The following is a 22557-nucleotide window of genomic DNA, read 5'->3' as shown; positions in this document are numbered from 1 at the left end:
GACATCCCATGGTGTGATTTCAGGATCCCAGGGTGCCAGGTTTTTTGGGATAGAGAGAGGGATAAGTCTAATCTCCAATGCCTCTAGGTCCATCCATAAATGATCCATTCAATTTTTTTTCCTTGACCCATTTACTGGTTCAAAAGTTGACTTCACAGAATATGTCACCAAAGTAGTATAAATGGGGAATGAGAATGAGTGACTTTTAGGTGCAGGCAGACAACCATGGAGAAAATACAGACACAGGACAGGAATAGTCAGTAAATTCTCAAGATATCACATTCAACTTCAAGATTCTTAACTTTCAGTGAGGACACCTAGTTCTTGGAAATACTTTTGAGCCCCATCTATGTGTTATTCATGAAGTACTCTATTGTGCTCTCCCAAGTATCTCAATTTTCTTATTGAATAACAAAAATACATTGGTGCATTTACTGAGCTCATTGTGTGCCAGAAGCCTTAACCACTTTACATGCAATGCCCCCACTTAAACCTCCCAAAGATGCTACAGTCCACTCCCTTTCATAGATATTGAAACTGGGTATAAGCAGTAACTAATTTTCAAAGAACTGGGAGCTATTAAGTATAAGAACTGTGATTTGGATCCAGCCTTGTCTGACTTCAAAATCAACATTCTTAAGCATGACATACTCTGATAGACACACAGTAAGTTTCCAATTAATGTTGGTTGATTGAATAAATGGCTCCATCAAGCAATCATTTAACAATGAATGTCTGCCAGAAAGAATGACCTTAGCAGCCTTTCCAGTTACATCAATGACTCTACAACAAAAAAGCCTTCCTTAACCAGCTTGTTTGCATGAAAATTTCACAAAAGGAAGCTATATGCAAATAGGTCTCTTGCCCCTGATAATAGATTGCACAAATTATTCCCACTGGGTCCATCTTGAAAAGCCATTATCCCATTACTAATGGCCAGTACTCATTTCCTGCCATGTTCTGCAATTTCTGCCATGTTCTGCAATTTCTGCCTTCCTCAATAAGTCCTGGAATACATACCATACAGATACCTCTTTTCCTTCAGCAATCCAGTTACAATAAGACTATTAATACGTGTGCTGGACTGTTAATCACACACTTGATAGGTAAAGGTATTGTGTATTTCCAGGTCTCCATACCAAATAGAGTGTAATAATTGTTGAAATTTGGATATGTTTTAGTTTTAAGTACCAATTCAAACCAATTGATTGACCAGTTAAATTTAAAAGCTTAGTAAATCTCTCTGAAACTCTCCCCCATATTATCTCCAATATTTCCCTCCATTTCTGAGCCTGTCCTTTCTGTTAGACATGCTCACCTGTACTAGATTATAAATTACTCACTATTCAGGACAGTGCAATTCAAATTTCAGTGGATAGCCTAGAAAATGAGTCATACCTTCCTGGTATCAAGTTCAACCATACTCCCTGATATCCTGAAAGAGAAAGGCAATAAAATTTTTTCTATATCCTTCCCACATCCATTTCTTAGTCACTGTTTCTACTACTCTACAGCTTTTTTCTAGAATTCTTTTCAAAGCTATCTCCCCATCATAATGTAATTTTTATTAATTTTACAAATATTTAGTATCTATTTTGGGCCAGGTATTTTCTAGTTGCAAGAAATGCAGACTTGAATAAAACAGATGAAATTCCTGTACTAATGGAACTGATGTTTGGGTAAGAGGTGGGAAGTTGATTATAAAATAAATAAGTAAAATATGCATTATATTAGATGATGGTACATGACATCAAAAAGTAAAGCAGGGGAAAGGGATAAAAGTGCATAATGGAGAGGATAGATTATAATTTTAAATAGTTTGGTTATGGAAGACTTCATTAAAAAGAAAACATTTAAACAAATTGCTGACGGAGGTGAGAGAATGATCCATGAGGCTATCAAAATGAAAATTATTATTCTAAGCTGAGAGAATGACAGCTTTAAATATTCTAGAGGAATCATGCCTGACAAGTTCCAGGAACAGCAAAGAGGTTAGTGTGGCCAGAGCAGAGTGGCAGAGTGAGAAAGAATCTGTAGGAGATGCTATCAGAGAAGTGAGCTTAGACCATTGTTACCTGACATCTTGACCATTAAGCAACTTACTGAATGGGTTATAAAGGATTTCCACTGCTCAGTAATACCCTCCTGTATAAGATATTGTTCCCTGTGTAATTACTCTTATTTTGTTGTTAAATTTAGAACTGCTGATAAAACTGTCGGTCCAGTCTCAGATGTACTCCCATCCCTGATCTTCAGTCATTTATCATTTGTCTTCCATTCATAATCCTTTAGTAATTCTAGTCTGACGATTGTTTGAATGTACTGTCTGTTGCTGGTATCTTCTGTTCCATACCTCTTCATGCTAAATGCACTCAGTTCTTAGTAGGAAGACCTTGGATTTAACAAAAGAAACAGTGCTGGTTGAGAGTACATCTGCCAGTCACATGCAGATCACTGAGCTATGGATAAACAACGCTTTGGTGACTCCATAAACACAAGTTTCCTATCCTCAAGTGTCATTTCATAGACTGATTTTCTTAGCCATATATTGGTTTTCCAAACCAATTGTACTGGTGATCACTAAGTAAAAGTTCACTCTGAATGCACAGGACATATTAATAGATGAAATCTTAATATGAAATTATTGACAGAATAAGAAAATGAGAGTTTAAAGGAAAAAGGAGGCAATAAGGAAGTTATAGACACAGTTTCCTATTACTAGCTTAGTGAAACTTTAAAGGAAGGATGTCTATATGATTTGTAAATACTTTTCTTCAGTAGGTACCTTGAGCATATATAATACCAGTTTCCTTGCCCTGATCCCATTATCTTCCTGCTCAAAGGTACAGGTTATGTTACAGCATGGAATTCTCTGATGGTAAAATGTATTTCCAAAAATTATGCTACCAAGTGACTACTCACTGTATTTGTTTTCTATTGCTGCCATAACAAATTACCTTAAACTTAGTTCTTTAGACAGCACAAATTTATTATCTTATAGTTCTGTGGATCAGAAGTCTGGCACAGGTCTCACTGGGCTAAAATCAATGAATTGGCATGGCTGCACTCCTGTCTGGAGACTCTACAGGAAAATCCATTTCTTTATCTTGGTCAGCTTCCAAAGAACTCTTGGCTTATGGTCCCCTTCGTCCACCTTCAAGCCAGCCATGTCACAATCTCTCTGACCCTGCTTCAATCATCACATTTCTCTCTGACTGCACCAGGAAAAGTTTGATGCTTTCAAGGGCTCATGTGATTAGATTGGACCCTCCTGGACCATCCAGGCTACTCTCTTCATCTCAAGGTCCCTAACCTTAATCACATCTGCAAAGCCCCATTTTGACATGTAACATAATGCATTCTTAGGAGATTGGGCATAGACATCTTTATGGGGCCATTTTCTACCTACCACACTGTGGTTAGGCTATTGTGTCAACTCAGCCAGGTAATTGTGCCCAGTTGTTTGGCCAAGCAAGTACTGGATTAACTGTAATACAAGGGCATTTATGGACTTTAGTCCCCATTGACTGTATTGCAGTGGTAAATCATAGATAGCTGGTTATAATTACATCAGTTAGGGAGATTGCCATCAGCAATGAGTGACGCTTAACCAAATCAGTTGAATCCCTTAAAAAGGGAAGTGATTCCAACATTGAGAGAGAATTTCCCAGCTTGTCTTCAGACAGCCATCATCTTCCAGAACTCGTTAAGAATCTTCACTGGACTTTCATCACAACTCCTGGTTGCAGCCTGCCTGTGGAACCTGGACATGTGCATCCCCGCAGCTGCATGAGAGACTCTGATAAATCTCTTACTATCGACAGAAATCCCTTATTGAGCCTGTTTCCCTAAAGAACACTGACTAATACACAAACTCACTTAAAGTCTTTCTCATTTTGTATAGAGATAATCTTACCAAAATAAGTCTTTTCCTTATTCCCTGGCATGAACCGCAGGATGGATCACCTTTTCTGTCCTTAGCAGGACCCTACAACAAGGACACATTTTCCACAGTGCAGATTTCAGCTGCTAGGGAGTAAACTCTTCCTGGATCAGATTGCAATTCTAACTAGTCATTTCTGTGACAATATGTTTACAACATACAGGTCAAGTTGAAGAATTATGACTTCCCTGATCACCATTTCTATTGCATCACTCTAAGGCATGTGTATTTGAATGAACTAGAATTCTGGTAATGGAAGCCACCGTCTCTCTCAGCCATGCTCCTGGCACACTCATATAAGAAGGTTCAGGAAGTGTTCACATGTCCCCTAGAGAAATTTTCAGAAGCTATGTATTTCTTCCCACTCATATACTGATCTATAATTTTTAAGTTTAAATAAGTTTTAAAATGAGATAAAATATGTTAAATATTATAGTAAACATTTATAATAAGCAATAAAACAAGAAGTGATTATTACTAGAATAACAATAAAAACATTTTTTTCCTGAGGATTTTGTCTACTGCATCTTGAAATTGTGATATTCTGCAAAGTCTTTCCATTTCCATTTAAAACAATCTACCTCAGCCCCTGCATTATTGACATTTGTTGTGGAGGCACTATCTTGGAATTGTAAGATGTTCATCAGCATCCCTGGCCTGTGCCCACTATTAGTCAGTAGCACTCACCCTCAGTATGACTATAAAAAATGTCTCCAGATATTGCCAAATGTTCCCAGGGGGTGCAAAGTCATCTGCTTTGAGATTTTATGATGTTAAGAATTCAGTACATTCCAACAAGGAATAAGCTTCACCATTAAAGAAAAATGTACAGTCAGGCAAGCCAGATAGCTATATAGTTTAGAGTGGCTCAAAAAGTCATTCAGGTTTGCTTTCCCCAAACCAGTGCTGATATTTCCACATATCATCACCAAAAGATTCTACACCTGAGCCATGCAATATAGTAAGATTTGGGGTAGGTGAGGGCTATGCCTTTATGGTGTAAAGTGCAAAAAGGGCTAATGTTAATTCAGGCAAGTTCTAAGAGAGTTTCATAAAAGCGTGCTTATGAAGGGTGAGAATCTAGTAATGGATTCCCTTAAAACGTAAAACTATCCATGATTAAAAAAAAATCCATGTTTCATATCCTACTTGCATTCTCTGAGCTAGTTTCCAGTATCTTTATTTCCCTCCATAGGCACTTCTCCAATAATTTTTACTCTTCTTCCTGTTAAAATATCACCAACATATGCTAAACTTTGATTTGGACTAGACAATAAGAGCTTTTTTATCTTTTTATGGATTGGGTTTGTTATGCCTGCACAGAGTTTTATATAAGTCCCTGGACTCTGGCCTTGCTCACTCACTTTAATGACCTCAAACAGACCATTTGCAAAGAACAGATTCATTTTCTTTGCATAAGACCTTAGAATTCAATTTTAGATGTTTATTTCAGTCAGTATCCTCAGTACCCTTGACCTCACTCTAAAGGTATCCTTTGTACAGCAGAAGGATAATAGATTGGCCAAACACCCCAGTATGCTGAACATAACTAATGCGGGATAATCAGTTCTTGAAAGTTCTGTATCCCAGAAAGCTGGGAAACTGTCTCAGTAGCCACTCTCCAGAGCCTACCTTCCAGCCCTACTTTCACTTCCTCAAAAGAAAGGACAATCCCATTAGTGGCCAACATTTGTTATTTCATATTAAACATGCATCCAGTATAGTAAATGTTAAGCATATTAAGGCAAGAAATTGAGAAGAGGGAGAGAGAAAGAGAAATGGGAAGGAAAATGAGGAGGATAGACACACAGAGAAAGCAGGTGACAGAGAGAGAAAGAGAGAGACTCAAAAGACTGAACTTCAAAGAATGATCAAAATGTGACTCAGGGTAAACTAAGGGCCTCTATGTGTACTTCTAGAGAGTACTTGCCATTACTATGCATCATAATCAGGCTCTCACATTCCAATGGACATCCCATGAGCACTAAAAGCTAACCTGTTCTTAAAAGTCTATGTCTTTTTGCTTTACCCCAACAGAAGTATCCAAAGAAAAGGAGCTTAGATCAATTCCCTCAACAGTCAATCCTCTGTTATCAAGGTCTCCAAAGCTACAAATTGTTTACCAACCTGAAATAGTCTCACTATGGCTTCATCCTTTCTTATAGGCCCTGAGAAGGTCCATTCTCCCCCAAACATTCTTCTATCTCCTTATTGCCTATATTTACACTTGGAAGATCCATATTCTTCAAATTACACATGATTCAGATAGCTGAAACTGATGGATCCTTTTATTTCTACACTGCCCATCTTTGCTGGATTTGTATAGGAAACTTGCCTCATCCTTTACCAGCATCTGGTAAAAGTGAGCCTCAGTAAGAAACTATATCCTAAAGCATTTGCTTTGTCCATTTCACATCTTACATCCTGACTGCCTGTCTCACACTCTATTTCCTTTGCTCTTGTCCTATGGATTTGATTCTAATTTATGTGAGTCTTCTCTGGGAACTGACCCAATTTTGCTTCTCTTGTGCTAACTTGGAGCCCCTTCCTAAGACTTTGCTCGCTTTGATAATGCTCTTTCTGCCAATCCCCAGAAAACTCCAGGCCCTGCCAAATCTTCAAGCCACAACTGCCCTCAGGCAGTTTTAAACCCTCTAACTGTGTCCCCTTGTTTAGCTACATTCTCAAGCACTGGAATGCAGAATTTTACATATGTCATCACCCACTATTTTATTACCTTAATTACTTTTTAGATCACCAGTTATACTAGAGGAGTTGCCAGTTTTTCTAACTGCTGGACATGGATGCCATCTTTATATTCTTGATTTAATTAAACCTTCCAAGTCTAAAGAGTTGTCTTAAAAATTTAAAACCCTACCTCAGTTCTATGATAGTCATCAAGCTCATTCATTCAGCTATGATTTCTCTACCATGGGTCTGTCTCCTACATATATTACTTTTCATCTGTTTCCATGAAGAACAAATTCCAAACATTCTAGAAGGAATCATTTCTCATTTATAGAAGTTTCCAATTCAAAAATAGACCTTTGTCTTAATCTGACAGTACTATTATTATAAATACTATACACTGTCTTTTTTGTTTTTATTTTTAATTAAAGTCAATAAATCACAAGGAATGTTACATTAAAAAGCATAAAAAAGAACGAAAAACATAAGAGGTTCCCATATAACCTGCTCCCCACCCCCACCACATCATTTTTGTAAATTTTGTTTTTTTGAAGATATATACATCACAGAAAAAATGTTACATTAAAAAATACAAGAGGTTCCCATATGCCCCCCACCCCCTCACCGCACTCCTCCCACACCAACAACCTCCCTCATTGTGGCACACTCATCGCACTCAGTGAACACATTTTGGGGCACTGCTGTACTACACAGATAATAGTTTACCCTGTAGTTTGCACTCTCCCCCAGTACATTCAGTGGTTATGGCAGGATATATAAAATCAAGCATCTGACCCTGCAATATCATTAAGGACAACTCAAAATCCCAAAATGCCCCCACATCACATCTCTTCTACCCTCTGCCTGCCCTCAGCAACTACTGTGGCCACTTTCTCCACCTCAATGCTACACTATACACTGTCTTAACAAAAAGAATTTATTGTCTGACAGTTTCAGAGGCTAGAAGTCCAAAATCAAGGCATCAACAAGGACACTTTCTCCCCAAAGTTCATAACTTTCTCCCCAAAGTCTGTGCTGGCTTGCTGCAATCTTTGGGGTTCTTTGGATTATATCTCTGGTGTAATCACATGGTGAGCTCCCTCGTCTTGTGTCTGCTCTTCCAGTTTCTGCCGCCTTCTGACATCTTCCTGGGGTCTTCTCTGACTCACTGCATCAGAATTCCTTCTGCTTAGAAAGGACTCCAGGAAAACAGATTAAGGCCCACCTTGGTTCTGTTGGACTACGTCTTAGCAGGAGTTTATAATACATTTTCCACGAGTCCTATTTACAAATGAGTTCTCACCACAGGGATGCAAGATTAAGCTTAAGAATGTGTCTTTTGTTGGGAAACATAAATACAATCAACCACAGCCTCTATTCCATTTTAAAACCTGTTCTTTGTTCTTTTGACAAGTTTTGCAGAGATACCATTTATGTGTAGAAAATGGGACACCAAGGACATAAGTCTTTTTACCATCAGGAGGGTGAGTTGCTTTTCAGTGCCCTGTCAGTAGATATGAGTATCTGTGTACTAGGCTATTAACATTCATGAATTAGGCATGGAATGCAAATCAGTTATCCATATTACTAATGAGAAGAAGTGTGTTAAATAATTGATGGGGCCATATGATTAAGAAATATTAGTTTTAAAGGTAAAATATAAGAAGGAAAAGAGGGAATCCTATCTTCACATGACAAGTCTCTCATCCACCGGACCACTGGACAATAGTACTCCCTCTGGCCTCTTCTTAGATTCCACCTCCCTATCTAATCTCTGTAATGATGTTACATAATACCACCTGTTTTAATTTTCTTGATTGCTTAAGCCAATACCATGCAATGGGTTGTCTTAAACAATGGGAATTTATTAGTTCATGGTTTTGAGAGTAGGAAAAAGTACAAATCAAGATGTCAAGGTGATGCTTTTCTCCAAAGACTGGATTTTCAGGGCTGGTTGCTGGTGATCTCTGGTCCTGGGTTACTCTGTCACATGCCAATATACATACTGGCCTCTCCCTTCCTTTCCAGGTTCTGTTGACCTTCAGGCCTTGCTTCTCCTGGCTTTCTAGTTTCTCTATTTGAATTTCACTCTCCCTTCGGTAATAGGATGAAAACCATCCTGATAGGTTATGCTACCCTTTAACAAAAGTAACATCATCAAAGGTCCTTTTTGTTTCTGTCCCTGGAGAAACTCCCTTAACACTCCAGACAGAGATGATGGACTACAACCATATTTTCCCAATGGCAGCCTACAGTATACTGAGCTCTTAAAATGATGTCAATTGTGAATGTGTTGTTCCTCTGGACCACTGTGATACTAGCATGCATGGTAGGTGAGACAGGAGGGGATGCTCAACTTGTTTATTTTATGTCCCCTCCTAGGAAACTTCAGATTCCCATTGATGTTTTTAGTTAAGCAAAAGTAACTGTGTATGCTCAGCATCTATCCAGTATCCTATTTTACCTTTGCTTGCTAAGCCTCTTTCCAAGATCTCACAGTGGACAGTTTTGAATATTTCATAATGCATGGGAGAGATTAGGCTAAACTTGTATCAAAAGCATCCATTACTTCAAGACAGACTGGTATATGTCCAAAATACAATCACTGGTGAAGAGCTTTTCTGTGCTTTCCTTGGGACCTTTAATAAAAAATAAATATTCAACATGTGATACTTGCTCTGGCAAGTGGTCTATGTTCATATGTCCATTTGTTCTCTAGTTTAAAATAATACAATGGAGAGGCTCCTTTCATTTATATTACTTTCTGAGAAAGTCCTAGACTATAAGAAGTGACTAGTTGTATAAATTATTGTACAATTATAAAATGGAATAACATGAAGTCATTTTTCATCCCCCCCCCCCCCTTAGTGGCTTTTTACATGCTGTCTGCTCTCTGTGTCCATTCACTGTGCATTCTTCTGTGTCTGTATTTATTTATTTTATTTCCCCACCCTCCTTGCAGCTGGCTTGCTGTCTGCTCTCTGTGTCCATTCGCTGCACACTCTTCTGTGTTTCTGCTTGTCTCCTTTTTTGTTGTGTCACCTTGCTGAGTCGGCTCTCTGCCAAGCTTGTGGGCTAGGCAGTGCTCCACGGTGTGCAGGTGAGCCTACCTTCACAAGGAGGCCCCAGGATGTGAATCCAGGACTTTCTACATGGTAGACAGAAGTCCAACAATTGAGCCGCAGCCGCTTCCGCATGAATTCATTTTAAAATGAGTCATATCAATAAGTACTAGTATGCAATTGGGTTTTGTTTAGGTGTTTTATCAATTCAAAAAGCAATGTATAATATGACCCAGCAATTCCACTGCTAAGTATATATCCATATAATTGAAAACAAACATTCAAATTAACACATGTATACAAATGTTCATAGCAGCACTCTTTACAGCTGTCAAGAGTTGGAAACAATCCAAACATCCAGCAATTGATGAATGCTGTGGTAGGTTGAATTAGGTCCCCAATTTAGATATATTCTTAATTTTAAATCATATACCTGTGGGTGTGAATACATTGTAAATAGGACATTTGAAGGTGATATATTTTAGAAAGATGTAATGAACTGAAATGGGGGCTCGTAATTATATTTCTGGAGGAGAAGTAAGGAGAAGGTCCAGGGCAGAAGTAGGAAGTGAGTGAGAACCCAGAAGAGAAAAGGTGAGGACATCACCATGTGCCTGGAAGCAGAGATAGAGAGTCAAGGAATCCTAGGTATTACAGCATGCCAACACTAGAAAGCTACTAATCCTAGAAAGAAGCAGCTCTTCTAGCCTCCAAAACCATAAGACAATAAATTCACATTGTTTAAGCCAAATCATTGTGTGATTTTTGAAAGACAGATGGATATACAAATGTGGTATCCAGAAAATGGAATATTATTCAGACATTAAAAGGAATGAAACAATGAAACTTGTTACAACATGGGTGAAACTCAAAAACCTTATAGTAAGTGAAAGAAACTAGTCACGAAAGGTTCCAGATTGTATAATTCCATTTATAGGAAATATCTGGAATAGGTAAATCAATAGAGACAAAGAGCAGGCTAGTGGTATATATATGTATATATATACCCAGAGTGAGAATACAGACTAACTAGTATCAGTTGGGAAAGTGGGTGGCACAGAATATAAAGACCCTTTTATGCCACCTTAAATTGCTCTTGATCCTATATTAATACTACTGGGCAAGATAAATGAATAATGGTGGGAAGGAAATATAATAGAATATTACTGTTGTCCTTCTTCACATTTGATTTTTTTCAGTGCATGTTATATTTGTTCCAACAATAAAGTAATTAATTTTAAAGTATTTTGATATGCTTGAGTTTACACTCTGATTTCTGAAAGTATTATTTTTTACAATTCCTATCATGTCCTAAAAGCTTATGAAGTTAATGATTGTCTATTATGTATGAAGGTAATGAACTTGAGAATAGTACACTTACTATGGGTAAAATATTCCCATTTACTGTCGTTGGTCATGTGTACAAAATAATCTGGTTATAATATGATTAAAAGCAATAAGCATAGTAAAAGATACATTGATATATCCTTATTTCCTCCTCTGTATTATGTTTGTTTTTAGAGTCAGGAAGGTTCACTAGGTTGTCAGAGCAACTTTCTTTGTTAAAGTTAGCTAGAGATGAAATATTCTTGGCATCCTAACCACACTTAGAGACAATTCTTCTGAATGCCTGTTCAAACTATTCCTATAATTTAAGTCTTTTTCTTATTCTTTCCCTTTTGGAAAAAAAGTAATCACCACCTTTATGAAACTCTTCAAATAGTTTCAGGGAGCTGGTATCCTTCTCTTCTCTGAATTGATCTATACCAACTCACTAAATCTTACCTGATTACAGTGTAGCTTGTCATGATCTGCAGAGCCTTTTCTGATTTATTCAAACCCTTCTTACAAATCAATTATCAGAGTTGCAAAGGTAGGTTCACTGTATGAGGGAGTGAAATCCTCTTCTGTTGATATTACAAATATCAAGATGATTCAATGTATTTTGTGTTGCGGTCATAATAGACAATTTAAGATTGTGGGGAGTGTTAGTCAATATTTTTTTCAATAAACAATATTTTGGAAGTCTACTCTATGTCAAATAATGTGAACATTAAGAGCCATTGAAGAGTTTGAGGGGCACTGAACCATAGAGTTATACATGATATGAGAAAAACTTCAATAGATGCCGTAAACACTGAAAGAATGAAACATTACATCCTGTCCTTGGTAGAAGGGAGAATGGTAGAAGATATTCTTATAGAAAGTATCACCTTGGTTAAATTTTGAAAGATGAGAAAAATATTAGCCAGGTAAATGAGAAAAAAAAGGACATTTGAAACAAAGGAAATGGAAAGTGAAAAAAAAAAAAAGAAAAGAAAAAACAAGAGAAGTTTGGGCAACCACAAATAAGATCAGAATATGCCAGCTAAATAAATGCTGGTATATAGAGCTGGAAAGGAGGCCAGAGATTAGGATGCAGAGACATTTATGACATCTTAAGGAGACTGCACTTTATCCAACAGGTATGGGGGAGTAATACATAGGGAAAAAATTATGTATGGGCATGTTTGTGTATGTATATTAAAATATGCTCACTGAGAAATAATATATATTTTTAAAATATCATACTTACAACATTTTGAAGACTAAATTAACCCTTTTAGAAACTAGGATTAAGGAAATTAGTTTGGAGATTATTTTAATAATTCCAGTAAAATATAATGAATTGCTGAATTAAATTAGTAGGGATGGAGATAAAAAATAGATTATAAAATTATCTATGTGGTAAACTCAACAGCATTAGCTAATCGTTTCTGATTGAGGTGAAAATATACATTTTTTAAAATATTTTTGGGATGTATATCTGATAAATTGGGATAGAAACATACTTACAATTAGGTATCTGTTGGGCAAGTAGGTAGAGATATCCAATAGGTAGACATATAGATCTAAAGCTCAAGAAAAATAATTATGTAGGGGCCATTGATATACTGGTAAGAACTAATGAGAATGACAGAGAATCAATAGGACTAAACACCTACTACCTGCTGTACACTATAATGATTTCTTTCCCACTCTTTTTATTACTTCACAATATCACTGAAAGAAAGATATTTGTCCTAATTTTACATATGTGAAAACTGAGCCCAAAAAGTCTAAATAATTTGCATATGGTTTCAAAACTGGTGAATATCAAAGCTGAAATTCGAATACATATCTAATTTAAAGCACACACAATTTCTGGCAACACACTGCCTCTCTTCCTGTTTGGATATAGAGTGAAGTGAGGAAGAAAGATCCAACATTATTAATGTCTCAAAATTTTGTAAGAAAATGTCTTTAATATTAATAAAATTATAAAATCAAGAAGAGGAGTGGATTTCAGTTAATTGCTGGTGTGATATCCAGATAAGGATATATTTTCTGTATTTAGCAAAAATTACCATATTACTTCCGTTCAGATTGAGATTTGGGTTGGTTCCCTGTCATGCCATTTCAATATCTCAGTATCTCCCTATCCACCTGGTCAGAATGAGACATAATTTTGTACTTGTCTCAGTTAAACTTCTTTTAGAATTTGACCCCATTCCTATTTCACTGCTCTCTCCCAGATATCAAAGTCATCTTCTATGGTTTCATTACGTCCCTCATGTTCACTGCCATTACTGCAGAATGTGACCCTCCTGGCCAATCTCTCCTTCTTTATTTTTCCCTCCCTGGGCTTCCACTGTAAAGGGGTTACCTAGGACCATTATTCTTCTGTGTCTTTTCTTGTGTATTTTCCTCTGTCCATCTAAATGCCAAGAGTATGTTCCTTGTACCTACATACTATTTCTTGAAAGCCTAAGTTTTAGTGATTTTATTTATACCCACAGCATCACCAGGTCATGTCTGTGTAGATAAATCACAAATCCAGTTCTTCCGTGATCTCAATCTTAAATTATATTTCCACATTCTTAATTAATGAACACTTCCACATGGGCTTTCCCCAGCCACCTAAGCTCAATATATCTAAAAGATGATGCCTCTTTTCTTTCCTCCTCCCAACATAAAATTAGCTCTTTTTGCAATGCGTTATTATGTATCTCAGTTTAGAAAAATGTATTTGAAATTTCACATCATTTTAATTTTTCCTCTTTCATCATATAATTTGTAAATAGGCCAACTTTTTTTTCACAATCTTTCTTTTTTTTAATTTTTTTATTTTTTTTTATCTTTTTATTTTTTTAATGTTACATTAAAAAAATATGAGGTCCCTATCTAGCCCCCACCACTGTCACCCTAATCTTCCCACATCAACAACCTCTTTCATCAATGTGGCACATTCATTGCATTTGGTGAATACATATTGGAGCACTACTGCACCACAAGGATAGTGGTTTACATTGTAGTTTATGCTTTCACCCAGTCCATCCAGTGGGCCATGGCAGGACTACAATGTCCAGGAACTGTCTCTGCAGTACCACCCAGGACAACTCCAAGTCCTGAAAATGCCCCCACATCATATCTCTTCTTCCCTTTCCCTACCCTCAGCAGCTACCATGGCCACTTTATCCACATTAATGCTACATTTTATTCCATTACTAATCACCATAGTTCCAGAATAGAATATCATTAAGTCCACTCCAATCCATACTCTATTCCTCCATCCTCTGGACCCTGGGATGGTTATGTCCACTCCACCTCTATATCGAGAGGGGGCTTAGATTCCAAATGGATGATGCATGCAATTCTCCAGCTTGCAACTGTTGGCTATCTTGGTTCCCTGGTGTGGTAGTTGACCTTCTACTGGCTGGAGTAAGTTCATTAAACCAGAAGGTGGGAGTTGCAGGTCTGTTGAGGCTCAGGGCCTGGCTATCACATGGACAGTCCAGAGATTCAGGTCCCCTGAACATACACCAAACCCCAGCGCCAACCACAGGTCCAGTAAAAGTAACAGGAGAGGCTTGTGAACAAAGATCACATCTAAGTTCAACTCCATCACACTCAGGAACACAAACTCCAAAGTAGGGCCAACTGACATGGCACCGAACTCCATCTGCCATGACCATGGAACCTGCGGGTCTCTGTAGCCCTCAGAAGAACCAGTACGTGGACTTGTATCTACTTTGGTTGTCTCTGGTACCCTGCTGAGGCATGCATAAGGGCAACCCCTCTGATAACCTCCTGACTCTTTTTTAGAGACTCATTGCCATATAAACTCATTTGTCCTTTCCATTTTCCCCTCTTATTCAAGGTCAAAAATAATTTTTGACACCTGATATTACATGTAGGCTGAGATATTCTGCTGGTCTGAGTTGACCATTTAGTTACATCATCAGCTGGTACTTGGTAGTAATCCCTCGGCGCCAGGGAGGCTCATCCCTGGGAGTCATGTCTCACACTGGGGGGAACATAATGCATTTACATGCTGAGTTTGGCTTCAAGATTGGCCATATTTGAGCAACACAGAGGCTCTCAGGAGGTAATTCTTAGGCACTCTGCAGCTGTAGGCCTAGTTTTTATTTCAGGCACACAAGCTCACAAGCATAGTCATTAGTATCAAGGGCTCATTGTTGGACCATACTTCTTTATTGGTCTTAGCCATTGTACTTGGGGGATTGTTGCTGTTCCATTGGGGAATGTGATAGAACACCCCCTCCTCCCAGCTAGGAACTCAGCACTCCCTCAGTTGTCATTTTTAACTGTAACCATTATGAAAATATCTATACATTTTTATGTACCCTGTATACATGCCCTGGAGAACTCCCTTCCAATCATGTGCCCCCTATCAATAACATCCCACACCAGTATTCCTCCCCAGCCATAGTTGCACCTCTCTGTGATCCAAAACTTCTTTGAAAATGAAACTTAATATATTTTCAGGTTCCATTGATAGTAAAATGGAATATAGTGATTGGTTTAAAGGTTAGATATAGAATACATGCTAATTTAGAAAAATTAAAGTAAAAATAAATTGGGGTATCAAAAAAATCTAAAAATGAAAAAGCTTTGTTTTTGATGTTTTGCTTTTTATCACTACTGTAAGAGTTGTCCTGTATGTACAGTAGCAAGGCAATTTCTTCTCTTTCTTCCTCAGTGTCTACATTCTTTCTTTTCTTTTTTTTCCTAATTATTAAGTTTGTCTTCACAAAAGTTTTAGATCACAGTAATTCATATATACAATATATGGTACTCCCACATATCCAGCATCAAACATTTTGTCCCTTCCCCAGAAATGATCTTTTTACATGTTCATATTATATTTGCTGCAACTGATGTATACAATCTTCCTTGAATCCATGTTTTCTATTCTATTCTTTGTTTAAAACTAACTAAACCAAACCCTTTTTTTTTTCCTTTCAGGAGATACCCGGGATTGAATCCAAGATCTTGTACATGAGAAGCAGGCACTCAACCACTCAGCTACATCTGCTCCCCCAAACCCTTTTTTAAAAAACTCAAAGTTGATAAGTAGTAAGTTAATTTTAATATTTAACTCATCTTCCTATTTGCTATACCTCCCCACTTTATTATACACATCACTTTCAGATTACATTTTCTTTAGGACCATTTCAAACATGCTGTGCCTCTGCTATGCCAACATTCTCCATTGCCTACAGGCTAAAGTATGGCACAGCATAAATTCACAGCTGTATTATGGGTTGAATTTCTTCCCAGAAAAGATATGTTGAAGTCCTAATCACCAGTCCCTCAAAATATGATTGTATTTGGAAATAGAGTCATTACAGATGGAATTAGTTAAATTAAAATGAGGTCATACTGGATTAGGATGAGTCCCTAACCCAAAATAACTGGTGGCTTTATAAGAAAAGAAGAGATGGACACAGGGGGGAACTGTCACATGACACCAGAGGCAGAAATTGAAGGGCTATAGCTGCAAGCCAGGAAATATGAGGGACTGTGGGAAAACCAACAAAAGCTAGAAGAAGCAAGGGAGGAGTCTCCCCTATAAGTTTCAGATGGAACATGATTCTACCAATTCCTTGATTTTGTACTTTTAGCCTCAAGAACTCTGAGGCAATACATTTCTGTTTTAAGTCATCCTGTTTACCATATCCTTTCATGATTGCACTAAGAATCTAAAACAGCCTCACATCACATCGTACCCTTCACTATACATATTTCTGTTCCACGTTCACATAATTAGATTGATCTTTCTAGCTGATATGCTTTAAAATTTAGTTCCCATGCCTTTTGCTTTGCTTTGTTTTTTTAATAAAATTTTATTGAAGTATATCATTCATACATGAACATATGCAAACAATAAGTGTATAGTAAAAGCTGTAAATTTACAAAACAAGCATGCTTATCATCATACAAGATTCCCATATATCACCTCAACAACAACACCTTACATTACTGTAAAACATTTGTTAAAAACTATGAAAGGGCTTTGTTAAAATATTACTACTAACTATAGCACATATTTTAATTTGTTGTATTTTCCTCACAACTCACCCAATTATTAATATCCTGTATAGTTTTATATATATATATGTTATAGTTCAAGAGAAAACATTCTCATATATGCCCTGTTTACCACAGTCCATCTTCCACCACTGCATTCCCTGTGTTATACAGTCCCATGCTTTGTACAATCCATTCAAATTTGCACTCGGTAGCTCTCATTTTCATCACATAACTGTGTTTCTATTGCCTCAGTCAATTTTATAACATTTTATTGCTTCAAAAGGAAAAATCACATACCTTCTTATACCCCTCTATTATTGTCCCTTATACTTGAAATAATATCTTCTTGCCGTTGCTGAAAAATATTGCAATTTTACTGTTAACTATCATTTATAAGTTACATTAGTAGTAATTTTTCTATGTATCACCATATTCTTAGCACTTTGTAAAAGAAAGCATTCTTATATTTATACTATTAACCACAATCTTCATCCACCACCAAAATCACTGTTATATCTTCCCTAGATTATTCTCTAGCTTTCTTTCAATTGACATTTAGGTCCACAGACTACCCCTTTCAGCCACAATCACATTTATAAATTAGTAAACTAGTGTTAGTTATACCCCCTGTAATGTGTTACTATCAACTCTATTAATCTCCACACTTTTACAATTAACCTTATTAATACTACAACATATATTGAGCATCTGTTCCCCCATGATTTTTTTATTAATGCAGTTCTTTCTACATTGAATGTCCTGATTCATATGTGTCTATTAGAAATGTTTCTCAGCTGCTAAGGACTTCAACTCCAATACACCAACTTTCAAGAAACTTTTCTGATCTATCTATTTTTAAGTAAAAGACTGTGTGTGGGTGTGGGTGTGCACATGCATGCACATACTTTCATATCTTATGACAGATGAAAATACTTTGATTTTTGATTGAATAAATAAACCCTATATTTTAAAATCAAAGTATTATCTAATATCCAGGAGTCTTTGAATTCTATTACTATTTTTTTAGATTTTAGGAAACCATAGTATAATTAATGAGTATATATTTAGTTTTTCACATTGGTCATTGAACAAAACACATTATTCTGAAAGAGCAAATGTAGTTCCTAAACACAGTAATCCAGAAAGGACAGAGATGCTATCATTTTGTCATTTTGTAAAATTAGAACAAAAATAGCACAAAAATATATGATATATAGATAAAAAACTATATATTAGTGGATGTGTTTTAGGAATAAGCAACACATTACTAGATAAATGGAAATTCTTGTTTATAGGAAATACGTACTGAAGTATTTAGTATTCTAAATACTTCATTTCTGCAACTTACCCTCAAATGGTTCAGAAAACAGTATGTATATTTTAATATATGTACATAGATGGATGGAGGAGTGATAATGAAAAAGCAAATGTGACAAAATGCAAAGAATCATTGAATCTGGGAGAGTAGTATATGAGAATTTCTTGTGCTATTCTCTAACTTTTCTATAAATTTGACGTTATTTCAAAGTAAAATGTTACACACAAAAAAACTTGCAAGTACGTTTAAAAAGGCAACTTTTTTATTTTAGTTGAAATTTAATATTTGCCTTGACTTGTCAATGCTGAAAATTATAATTTAATGTGACTGATATATTCTCTAGGAATCTCAACATACTACTAATAGAGTAGCTTTTTAAGTATGTGAGTGAATATGTGTCTGTATAGGTACTATCAGGTACTGTCTCTCAATGGTTTTTGAAATCTTTTATGCTGCTTGAATACTGAAATTTTCTGGATCAATTTCTCTCTAATGTGACCTGGGTATTTATTGATTTTTCTAAGCCAATAGGGCAGTTCTCTTTCCCAGTGACTGAATTACAGAAAACCTTATGAACTTCCTGGGGGCTTTTAGGATAGGTTCTTTCATACTTTAAAAAGAGACATAAATCATAAATGAAAAAAAATTCCTTTCCTTTTTTCCCTCTGGACTTTGGTATAGAAGAATATGATATCTAAACATGCCATCTTGTTAATTTGAAGGAAGTTCAGCAATATGCTAAAGATAGTAGATAAAAAGAAAAATAATTCTAGGGCCTTGATGACTTGCTGAACCACTGAAGCGCCAAATCTTAGATCCAATTTATCTTTGGACTTATTTTGACATGGAAAGTTAATTCTGTCGTAGTTTAAGCCATTCCCATTGGATTTTTTTTTTTTTTTTCTGTTTTCTGGGCAAAAGCTTCTTGCTTGACAAAATATCTTGCATTTAATATATGTACATTTAATTATACACACTAACTTAATCCACACACCCCAAAATAATGAACAAAAAGGACAAGGAGAAAGAGAGTGAATGAAAATTTATCATTTAAATAGAGTAGTTAATTTTGTCTGTCGTTCTCTTACATGGGCTATGACTCATGGGAATGAGTGTGAGACATGAATCCATTGTTCTTTCCACTGGGTCTCAGTTTCCATGTGTATATCTAAGTGAGAGTAGCTAGCTCCTCTGAGGGTGATTTTAATTTTTGGTGCATATTTTTTCATACTTCATGGCCCTTAAACGTGAGCCAACCACTTAATTTGGTGCTTCTAGAATGAAACAATCATCTCCCAGGAAAACCTGACTGCCCTGGACTAACTGAAAGCTGGCACTGCCCTCTTCTACCTGGGTAAGATATATGGTTCATGTGAATATGATTTCACAATACGATCTTGTGTGTTAGCTCATCTATCTGCAATTGTGTTCAGATAATTGTCTATCACTATTATTAGAGAGAAACAAGTTGATTTTCTAATGTCCTGAGACTAAGGATGAATTATGTTTTACTGTTGCTTTAATTAGTGGAACGGTCTTAAACAAAATTTTTCATGGGCTGTTCACCAATAGTATACTCAATCTGCCCATCATTACAAACATAAATTATTAGGGCAAAGAAAAATAAAAGTGGGAAAATATAAGAATTTAGAAAACCAAAGATCAAATTGTTTGTGTGTGACATGGTGTATTCATATGTGTGCCTGTCTGGGTATATATCCATTAAGTGTTTAAAATATTTCTAGATGATTATTATGAACCTCAAATCTTTTGCACTACAAAAAAAAATTTATAAATGCAGTTCAGTATGAGAAAACTTTCTGCTTTTTCCAGGTTGTATCTACAAGTGACCGACATATTCACTATTTTCTGGCAGTTTTTTTAGGTGTCTCAAATGGCACAATCAATCAAATTGACTATACAATGATCCAGAATAGCCATTAAGAAACAACCTTGAGGTGAAATGCTTTGACCTTTATGAAACTTTAAAGATTGGCTTCCCCAACGATCAATTCCTGGCCCTACACTTTACCTTTGGAAGTTGACACCTTGAAGCGCTGTATCAATGTAAAATTTCATTGAGTTCTTTCACTTTCGTAAGAGTTGAATATAACTTCATTTATAACTTTTAGTCAGTGGAAAAATACCTGACTCCAAATACCCTTAAAATCTGTAGGAATTAATTCTACCATAGCTGCATTTTGTCTCTTTGTAAAATTTTTGGTAAAAGATATGCATTACAGAATTTAAAATAACAAATAGTTATATACAGCTCTCCCATATCTAATATTTTAGCATGCATGACTTTTATTTCAGGCAAAAAAATTACATTTGCATTGAAAAATAATGTTAGATTATAAAGAAATTCACGATACCAAGTATATTTTGAGCAAGAAATCAATGATGAATGCTTTCTATAGAATGAATAACAAAAAGCAGTACAGAAAGCATCCAAGTGCTTTTCCCTTTTATATTTTCAATCTAGGTGGGATAAAGAGAATTAATCTATAAGGAATATTCCAAAGATAATATTTATAAATTTGGGCTGTTTTTGCAACTTAAGTAAAAATTTTGTCCTAGTTCTTCCTCCTACACTAACCATAAAACATTTACTCATATGAGACTTTGACTATTAGAAGAATAAAAATTACATCCATCATAGAGCTCGTCCTCTATAAGCAATTAAGACCATGCACTAATAAAGTAGCTTTTTATGTGTGAATCACTTTTGTTCCTATTGCACAATATTTTAACATGTCTTTGAGCAAAGCAATTGAAAAAGCCTAAATATTTCTTAAATCTTATTTAACTATTATTTTATGTGATAAAATATGAAAATATAAAAGACAGAAAGTAAATAGATGCACTCAATTATGCCTCATGATAGACAGTCACTCCCAAAGGCAAACACTACCCTGGCTTCTAACACCATAGATTCATTTTTCTTGTTTTGAATTTTATACAAATGTCATCAAACAATATGCACTACTATGAGTCTGGCTTCTTTTGCACAACACTGTTTTTAAGGTCCATCCACACTGTTGTGAAGAGAAATATTTGCCTTATTTTTTTTTGTCACATATTATTTTACTTCATGACTGTGATGGTTATTTTTATGTGTCAACTTGATTAGACCATGGTCAAGGTTGACACATTGGTGAAACACTAGTCTAAATGCTACTGTGAAGGTATTTTTAGAAGTAATTATAATATAATAATATAGATTATATTTAAAAAGCCAGAGGCATCCAGAAGCTGGATACAACAGAGCCTGGAAGAGATGGCAGATACCAGCAGATGCTACCATTATGTCCTGCCATGTGTCTGATCACCCACAGCTGCAACTTGAGACAACAGCATCTCCTGATGATGCCTTAATTTGGACATTTTTCTCAGCCTCATAACTGTAAGCTTATAAGCAAATAAATCACTATTGTAAAACCAACCCATTTCTGGTATATTACCTTGGCCTCCTTTAGCAAACTAAAACAGAAACTGGTACCAGGAGAGTGGGGTGTGGCCATTGCAATACCAAAAATGTGGGAATGGTTCTTTAAATGGGTAAGGGATTGATTTTGAAAGATTTGTGAGAAGTTTGATAGAAAAGGCCTAGATTGCTTTGATAAGGCTGTTGGGAATATGGATTCTAAAAGGAACTTCTGCTGAGGCATTAGACAGAAATGATGAATGTGTCATTGCAAACTGGAAGAAAGGTGATCATTGTCTTAAAGTGGCAGTGAATTTGGCAAAATTGTTCTGATGAGAGATGGAAGGCAGAATTAGAAAGTGAAAAGTTTGGATATTTAGCTGAGGACATTTCCAGACTAAATGTGGAAAGAGCAGCCTAGCGTCTCCTTAAAGCTTAAAGGAAAGTTTGAGAGGAAAATCATAAGCTGAGAACTGAACTCATGGGCACAAGAAACCAGAAATCGATGGTTTTGGAAATTATGAGATTCCAGAAAGGAATTTCCCAGAGATTAATGTCCCCTGTGAGGATTTAACTGAACTTCAAACCAGCTAGTCATTTCAGTGTAAGTCAGGATAGCAAATGCAGGAAGAATCTGTGGAAAGTCTTATTGTCTAACAGCTTGGACTTCTGTTTCCTATATGCAAAACCAGCAACTTTTGTGTGTGTGAGAGAGAGATCTGTTTGAATGGAGCCACTGCCAGGCTAGACTAAAAGGACAGAA

Source organism: Dasypus novemcinctus, chromosome 8, assembly GCF_030445035.2.
Source record: "Dasypus novemcinctus isolate mDasNov1 chromosome 8, mDasNov1.1.hap2, whole genome shotgun sequence".
In the NCBI taxonomy this organism is placed as follows: Eukaryota; Metazoa; Chordata; class Mammalia; order Cingulata; family Dasypodidae; genus Dasypus; species Dasypus novemcinctus.
This window is presented reverse-complemented; position numbering follows the sequence as displayed.